Genomic DNA, 9,181 nt, shown 5'->3' with positions numbered 1-9,181 from the left:
ATTCCTTATCACAGAAGGCATGTGTGAGGATGTTTGGTGCTAACTACAACTAACCAAGTGGTTCTCTGGAGTATTGTGCAAAAATTCTTCCGGGAGGGAATCAGCGGAACAGAGTGCCTTGACATCCACCATAACTTTGGAGTATGATCGAAGCGTGGGGAAATTTACACTTGCTCTCCCTGCCCTAACAACCCATGTGTGATACTGACAATGCCTTCCTGCTTTGAGTTTCCTTCTTCTGTTGGACTTCCCAGTCCAGCTCCTCAAACCCTCACAACACAAGTCATTACAGTGCATGGCACTGTTTGTATGGTTAGGGGAAATATATATCTGTTTCTTTCTTTTTGTTTTTGAAATATAAAGCTAGGAAGAAGAAAAGAGGGGAGTTTGGTAATGGCTGCCGAGAGAGTACACACAGGCAGAATGACTCCACATCATACACCCAAGACCCAGAATAGCATTTATTCAGAGAAACTTACAGAAGCAGGAAGAGGAGGAGGTATGAGATCCCTTCTTGGCCAGTTGCTGTCTGAGACAGCGCACAGTGATCTGGCGAGACCGCCATCTAAACTCTGGACGAATAAACCGCACGCAGGAAAGTAGGCATCAGCTCTGGTATGACGAGGGCCTGTGGTCCAAGCCTTGGACTTCCGCCGTCAAGGCTTCTCAGCATTCCTGTTTGCAGCGTGACCAGACCCTCCCTGGTGTGAACAGGAGCTCAGGTGCAAATCTCGCAGTTCCAGGTGTCCGATGTATGGAGCCTTGGCCTCCCATCATGCCCCTCCACCTCAGTACTTTCTCAGGATGCTTGCCAAGCAGCCCCACCCTGCAGGAAGCCAGCCTCACCCTGGGAGGCCTTCCAGGGGGAAGCGCCAGATAAATTAACCTTTACTCCTCAGTGCAGCATAAACCTGAAGCCCTCTGAGGACCAGCTGGAATGGAGAACATCTCGTCAGAATGTGTTTGTCTGGGTCTTCGTCCAACACATCAAGTATCTTGGCCGATACTTACACTGTCATCCTATCGATCAAAAGAAATCGATCAAATAAAAAGCCTTTATTTCGCAGCTCAGAGTCGTTCTCTCCCACACTTCTCCTGTGTAAATTCTAGGTAGTTTGATAATAAGCAGATATGTTTCTTCCAGTAGCCTGACTGCTCAATCCCTCTGAGGTTTTTTCCTCCATTGATTTTGTCCTTTACCCTACCTCAGCCAGCCATTCCCACAATCACGTCGTAAATCTTATCATTACCAATAATTGCCACTTAGTTATTATCTGAATTTAACATCCCCACTTCCTGTCATTCCAGTTCACTCCCTTTAAAGTTCAACTTTAACAATTCTCACCTCATCAGGATTTCTTTTTCCTTTTCTCCTTTTCTTTTCTTTTTCTTTTTCTTTTTTTCTTTTCTTTTTTTTTTTTTTTTTGAGAGAGAGAGGGCACAGGTGAGCAAGCGTAGAGAGAGACACAGGGAGAGAGAGAGAGAAGCAGGACTCATCTGAAGCAGGACTCAAACCCACCAACCGTGAGATCATGATCTGAGTCAAAGTCAAAAGCTTAACTGACTGAGCCACCCAGGCGCCCCCCCCCCCCCTTAGGATGTCTAGCCCATTGATCCGGCACATCTTCCCTGTCCTTCACATCCATCCCTTCCTGTCTTCAAGTCTGTAACAACCACTATCCTCATTTCTGTGCACGTACCCTCAAAACCTTTGCCTCTCTCTCACATTAACTTGGAAAAACACAACTCTGATGAAATCTAACTCCCTACCTACTAACTCTTCATAGTTTGTGGTTGAAAGAAAGCACTCTGCCCTGCTATTAGCTCCATTTTAAATTCGTAATTACACACATCAAATGGCCTAATGCTGCTTGGCAGTCTCACTGTATTTCTCTGCTCCATCCACCATCCAGCTTTCCTACACCACTCTTTTCCACTTTCTCCTCTCTCTTCAAATCCCTAACAAACCTCCTTCTCCATCCCCGCCCTCTGATGATCCCCTTCCTTCTTACTTCCTTAAGAACATTGAAGTACTCACACGCGAATTTCTTCCAACGCTGCTACACATTTACCCTGTGGCAGGATCTGTACACATATATGTTGCCTTTGTGCCTCTTCCTCGGATGCACTATCCACGCATCTATCTAAGGCCAGTGCCTCCAGTCCCTTTCACGCATAGGCAAAGGCATCACTCCGGGAAATTTCTTTTCCTCCTCTGAAATTCAAATTTCACTGGGCATTCTGTTTTTATTTGTTAAATCTGGCAGCTGTACCCAGAAAAGGTGCTCAAGCGGAAAGTCAGGACAGTTGTTGGGCCCACTTCATCTGTTTGCTTCCCCCAGGGAATATAGTTCTGGGCTGCCTATAGTCCAGAGTCTGAAGACAGTTGTTTATTTGGGAAGTGATAGTTCGGTACCACTTACTCCATCACAGACAGAAACAGAAGTTCATCCTTTGTCTTGTGAATTTTCTGATGGCATTTTTCTTTTTTTTGCCACCTAGAAGCTTAAGAATGTTATAAGAAGTCAAATTTAGTGGGGCGCCTGGGTGGCTCTGTCGGTTAAGCGTTCGACTTCAGCTCAGGTCATGACCTCACACTTTGTGAGTTCAAGCCCCGTGTCTGGCTCTTTGCTGACAGCCTGGAGCCTGCTTTGGATTCTGTGTCTCCTTCTCTCTCTGCCCCTCCCCAACTTGTGTTCTGTCTCAAAAAATAAATAAGTGTAAAAAAAATTTTTTTTTTACACTTGATCTTAGCCAAAAGGCCGAGAAGAGATTAAAAAAATTTTTTTAAAGAAGTTAAATTTAGCAAACTTTTTGGATTCCTTTAACACTATGGATTGCTATTATAATTACAATAAATTAATATTACAATTTCATCCATTTTCTTTTAGTGATTGCTTCATTCATTTCCATTTAAATCTTTGGTTTCTCTGTATTTATTTTGATGTGAGGAGGGAGGTTGGTCGATAGCTTTGTTGTTTTGGTTTTGGTTTTAGCTAGCTAGTGTGGAAGATTAAAGACATCCACAAATTTGTGAGTCCAGTGAGACGTGGACTTTATTTCCCCTCCTCTTGAATTTGATCTGGCTTCGTGGTTGCCTTGGCCAGTTGAGTACAGCAGAAATGATGCTTGTCAGTTCCAGACTTAGGATTTGATGGCAGTGTTAATTTCTATGTTGGTTTCTCGAAGCCCTAGGTTGTCATGGGCTTGATAAAGAAGTTGTATGGAGAGGTCCTGAGGTTACCTAAGAAAGAGCAGCCAAGAGGAGCCCAGTCTTGTAGTTTTCTCTGCTGAAGTGTCCGACGTGTGAGTGAAGCTCTCTTGGACACGCAAGACTGGCTCAGCTGCTGGCTGAATACCGCTAAGTGACATAGTCATTGCCACGTGCAGCAAAATAATCACCCAGCCAAATCCTACTCAAATTCCTGACCCCCAAGATCACAAGATAGAACAAAATGGTGATGGTTATCCATTTGTGTTAGGGTAGTGTTATGTATCCGTACATGACTATAACAGTTATCCAGTTACCCCCTAGATTTTTGATTAATCCATCTTTTTTGTACTCATTTGAATTGTTACCTTTATCAAACATTCAATTTTCTTTTGTAAGCCTATTTCTTAATTTTCTATTATGTTTTAATAATCTATTATTCACTTACCAGTTCCAAAGTGGTTTGTTACAGTAGTTTTATGAAATATTTACTACCTAGTAAAGGTAATACTATCGTGTCTCTCATTTTTCAGAATGCCTCTGTCATTGTGTACATTTTCACACGAAGTTTTACATAATTTTGACATGTAACAAAAAGTTTACTGTTAGTATTTTGTAAGATTTTTTTGATGTTTATTTATTTCTTGAGAGAGAGAGACACACACAGGCAGGGGGGAGGGACTGAGAGAGAGGGAGACACAGAATCTGGAGCAGGCTCCAGGCCCTGAGCTGTCAGCATAGCCCGATGCGGGGCTTGAACTCACAAACCGCGAGATCATGACCTGAGCCAAAGTCCGACGCTTAACCGACTGAGCCACCCAGGCACCCCAAAAAGTTTACTATTAGTATTTTCATTGGGACTAAATTACATTTCAATCCAAAGTTCGAAAAAATTAACAGAAAGTTTAGAGGGAAATATTCATTTACTTATCTTCTTTGATGAAACTCATTCCTTTAAGATTTTCTTTATATAAGTCCTTGGAAAATTCTACATGAATAAGTTACATGAATATTTTCTCGTTTTTCTGCTGTTAATAAATAGAAATTAGTATTCTATTTTCCCAGTGTATTGTTGCTTGAATACAGGAAATAAATTGGCTTGTAAATTTCCTTGAAACTATTCAATGACTGAAAGTTCTTTCTTCTTATAATTATGCATTTGAAATGTATAGGTCTTCTTTATATCGTGAACTGATAATAATTTTGCCTTTCTTTCCAAAATCAGTGTTTGAAATTTTTATTTCTATATTGTAAGCTCCACAAGAGCAGGGAATTTGATCTCTTTTATATACTACTGTATCTCTAGTACCCATAGGCCAGACCTGTGGTAAACACTCAATATACATTTGTTGATTAAATTAGTAGTGCAATAATTAAGAACCAGGCTTTGGAGTCAGACTAGCTGGTGTTGAATTCTGACTACTACTTGTTGGATATGTTACCACAACTCTGAGTTAAATTTTCTTATTCTCAGTTTCCTTTTTCATCAACGACTTGGTGTTTATCTCATAAAAATGCGAAGATTCAATGAAATGAGTAATCCAGAAAAAGATCTTTTTTTTTTTAATTTTTTTTTTAATGTTTATTCATTTTTGAGACAGAGAGAGACAGAGCATGAATGGGGGAGGGGCAGAGAGAGAGGGAGATACAGAATCGGAAGCAGGCTCCAGGCTCTGATCCATCAGCCCAGAGCCCAACTCGGGGCTCGAACTCACAGGACCTGGAGATCGTGACCTGAGCCGAAGTCGGACGCCCAACCGACTAAGCCACCCAGGCGCCCCAGAAAAAGATCTTAATGGAGAACTTGAGATATAGTAGGTTCTAGGTGTATTTTTATCTTTCCTATTATTTCTGTTGGTTATAGACTATAACAAAATAATAGTAAATTGTCCCTGCACGTAACAAGAATGCTCATAGGTTCACCAGGAAGCATAATAGCTGTTGATTTGAGATAGAGCTTTTTTAAATATATAAAGAACAATTATATATACAGAATTCTATTATTAAGGTTTTAATAGAATATACATAAGATTTGGTCAATTTATTTAACAAATAGTCATGTTATTTCTCCTTTAACCATTTAATAAATTATATCAATATAGTTTTCAATATTGAAAAATTATGTTCCTTACGCATTAGGAGTCCAAGTGGCATTTTCAGGATTAAGGTTTTAAAAAATATCACAGTAGCACAATTTCTATATACTCTCTTTAAAAAAATCAGTAAGTTATCACAACACACAATCTGAATTGACCTAATTTGTGATTCATCTGGGAGATTTCAGAGTTCTGGAGTGGATTCACAGTTCATGTGAAGAATATGAAATTATCACAAAATTTATCTGAAAGGGGAGCTTTTTATTTTTTATTTAAAAAATGTTTATTTATATATTTTGAGAGGGGGGAGAGGCAGAAAGAGAGGGAGAGAGAGAATCCAAAGCAGGCTCCACGCTCCGCATGGAGTCCATCGTGGGGCTCAGTCTCAGGAACCGTGCGATCATGACCTGAGCTGAAATCAAGAATCAGATGCTTAACCAGTTGAGCCACTCAGGCGCCCCAGGAAAGGGGAACTTTTTAGAAGCAGGGCTTTCAACTTTCTGCATTTCCACAACCACAGAACCAGCTATAGAGTTTATTCTTTGTGACATGAATTTTATGAATCCTCTTTTTTGTTGTTCCCACAAGAACAAACTGAATGTTTTATTCGGAGCAAAATTTAAAATTATAACTATTTTGAAAATCTTTTCAAAAAGTGTATAGTAACAACATATATTGAATGCATGATGACTGTCCCTTTTAGTTTTAATTTTTCCAGTTTTATTGAGATATAATTGGCATAGAACATCGTATAAGTTTTAGTTGTATATACATACATTTGTTGTATGTATATATTGCAAAATGATTACCACAATAAATTTGGTTAACATCCATAACCTCACACAGTTGTAATCTTTTTCTTATGACAAGAACTTTTAAGATGTACTCTCTTAACAGCTTTCAAATATACAATACAGTGTTGTTAACTATAATCAGCATGCTGGACATTACATCCCCAGAACTTTTTTTTTTTTAATGTTTCTTATTTTTGAGAGAGAGAGAGAGAGTGAGCATGTGCACGCAAGTAGGGGAGGGACAGAGGATCTGAAGCAAACTCTGTGGTGACAGCAGAGAGCCGGATGCGGGACTCGAACTCACTAACCGTGAGATCACGACCTGAGTCGAAGTTGGACGCTCAACTGACTGAGCCACCCAGAAGGCCCTCCCCAGAACTTATTTATATATAATTGGAAGCTGTATTTTGACCACCTTCACATAAATCCTTCTCTTGCAAACGCCTTCCCTCCTTGGCAGTTTCACTTGCTGTTTGTTTTTGCTCTCCAACTCAAATAGCCAGCGCCAGCCTCGCCACTCATGGAAGCATTAATGCTAAAAGAATTAGCTTTATTGTGTATAGAGGGTATTAAGTTTTCTTCCTGTTTATTTGGGTTCTAGCTGCTATGGCCCCTAAAGGAAATGAGTGTCGGGGGACTTCCAACTCTTAGTCTGATAAAAGGATTTTTCCCCCAAATTTGTGAATTTACTTATATAAAAATCCTATGAAAGCATAAAAATTAAGTCACGTTATTGTACTTTCAATAAACCACCTTTGCTAAAAAGAGTAAATTACATGAAATTGGGACTATCTCAGGAAATTCCCAAATTCCTAACTTAAATTTGAAATATGCTCTTTTAACTCAGTCCTGGTTTAACCTGCATCGTATACATTGGCCTTTTCTACTTTTGACTACATTAAAAACGTTTATTTATGCCATGAATATAAATATTTCCCAGTGCCCTTGGATTTAGGATCTCAAAGATCGTTCTTTCTTCCCATAGCTTCCCTTATATTTATGAGTTTTTGACCTCTAGTGGATGCTGATTCTCTTTTCGTGTGTAGTTTTGGCATGTTTTGCATGTGCATTCCAGGAACTAAGGCGCTCTCCCACGTTGCTGAAGCCAGACTTCCAAACCTGGTGGATGATAACTCCGAGGGTCGGTATATTATTTCACCGGAGCGTCACATCCTGTGACTATTATTGCCTCTATCTGCCAGGGGCATTGTCTGAAGCTGACAGTATTTTCTCCTCACTAGTATCCCCAGCCGATCTAAGCCTCCACTCTAGAAAGCAGCAATAAAAGCTGGGGTGGTTTATTGGTTTGTATATTTGCTTCGGAAGTGTTCTCCAGTTCCACGTTTCCGAACCAATAATTTTCAAACACTGATATGTTAAGGTAGTGCAAGACCCTCTTCAAATATAATCTTACATGGTCGCCTACAAGGTAAACTAGATAAAAAGGTTATTGCTCTGGTTGAGGTAGGTGCAGGGTCTGGAACCCTGTCTGCTCAGTGTTCCTCAACCCCTGCTCCCCCACCTGGAACAGCACCTGAAAGTCTCAAGAGGGTGGAGTCTCACATGGTAGACCTCAGGTTAAATGATTCTGTTAAGTATTTTGTTTGGTCCATACAGTGCTGTCTTTCACTCTAATTTTTTCCCAGCTCTTTTCTTTTCTTTTCTTTTCTTTTCTTTTCTTTTCTTTTCTTTTTTAATGTTTATTTATTTTTCAGAGACAGATAGACAGTGAGCAGGGGAGGGGCAGAGAGAGAGGGAGACACAGACTCTGAAGCAGGTTCCAGACTCTGGGCTGTCAGCACACAGCCCGATGCAGGACTCAAACTCACGGATCGTGCGAGATCATGACCTGAGCCGAAGTCGGCCACTTAACTGACTGAGCCACCCAGGTGCCCCCAGTTGTTTTATTTTCAAAGTAATCACAATGAACTCTTCCAGCTGCTTAACTTGATATTTACCTTGATATTTCTAAATAGTATGAATTTATTGTCATTTTGGATTTGTTGGTATTAGACATTATCTACTAACATCCTACCATGGGAGATGAAGACTAAACTCTCTTCCTTTTTCTCCCCAGAATCTCCTCCTCCTATATTCACAGTGTAATTTTTTCTTAATTTTTAAAATTTTGTTATTATTATTATTATTTTATTTGAGAGAGAGAGAGAGAAAGAGAGAGCGTGAGCAGGGGAGGGGCAGAGAGATGAAGACAGAATCCGAAGCATGCTCCAGGCTCTGAGGTGTCAGCACAGAGCCCGACAGGGGGCTTGAACTCACGAACAGTGAGGTCATGACCTGAGCCAAAGTCAGATGCTTAACCGTCTAAGCCACCCAGGCACCCCACAGTATATATATTTTTTTCATTTTTTAAAATGTTTATTTATTTTTGAGAGAGAGAGGGAGAAAGACTGGGTGTGTGTGGGCAGGGGAGGGGCAGAGAGAGAGGGAGACACACAGAATCCGAAGCAGGCTGCAGACTCTGAGCTGTCAACACAGAGCCTGAGGCAGGGCTTAAACTCATGAACCGAGAGATCATGACCTGAGCTCAAGTCGGACGCTTAACCGATTGAGCCATCCAGGCACCCCACACCGCATAATTTTAATTAATTGAATCAATAGTTAGTGTTTTCTTATTATGACAGTGTAAATATTATTTGCTTTGGAGTCAAGCAGTATGTTAGTTTGGGTACAACTTTTAGTTTTTCTGAAAGTTAATGAACATTTTATAAATTCTCTTGTTTACTTTGTTTGGTCCGTGATTACATACTTGAATACATAATTTTTAAAATGTTCAAACATGCCAGAAAATATCTATTCCATTCCCCTCTCACCCCCACATTCCTCCTTCTGCTCCAGTCCAGACTACCTCCTCTCCAGGCCTGCCACACAGCTAATGTCATGGGCTCTTTATTCTTCCATTTGGGATTGCTGTGTCCAGGATGCCATGTTTTCTAACTTTTTAGTTTATATCCTCTTTTTTGGAGCACATGCTCTGACCAGCCTCTTGAAAAATGATGCATGGAAGATACATACTGAATCTTTTGCTGTCTGCAAACGTCTTATTGTAACTTCATACCACA

At 40.4% G+C, this 9,181-nt stretch overlaps 1 long non-coding RNA gene and 1 pseudogene across 1 annotated transcript in view; both read right to left on the bottom strand.

The window, feature by feature from the left end:
- Positions 1-448: 448 nt before the first annotated feature.
- LOC123591301 overlaps positions 449-9,181 on the bottom strand; it is a 34,911-nt gene continuing 26,178 nt past the window's right edge. Inside the window, exon 2 of the long non-coding RNA XR_006709216.1 lies at positions 449-1,020. This is a non-coding gene — a long non-coding RNA (uncharacterized LOC123591301). The remainder of the gene's footprint in view (positions 1,021-9,181) is intronic.
- Positions 2,692-2,774, bottom strand: LOC123592372 (annotated as a pseudogene).

Source organism: Leopardus geoffroyi, chromosome B4, assembly GCF_018350155.1.
Source record: "Leopardus geoffroyi isolate Oge1 chromosome B4, O.geoffroyi_Oge1_pat1.0, whole genome shotgun sequence".
Lineage (NCBI taxonomy): Eukaryota > Metazoa > Chordata > Mammalia > Carnivora > Felidae > Leopardus > Leopardus geoffroyi.
The sequence above is the reverse complement of the archived record's forward strand: the minus strand, read 5'-3'. Positions and strand labels throughout refer to the sequence as shown.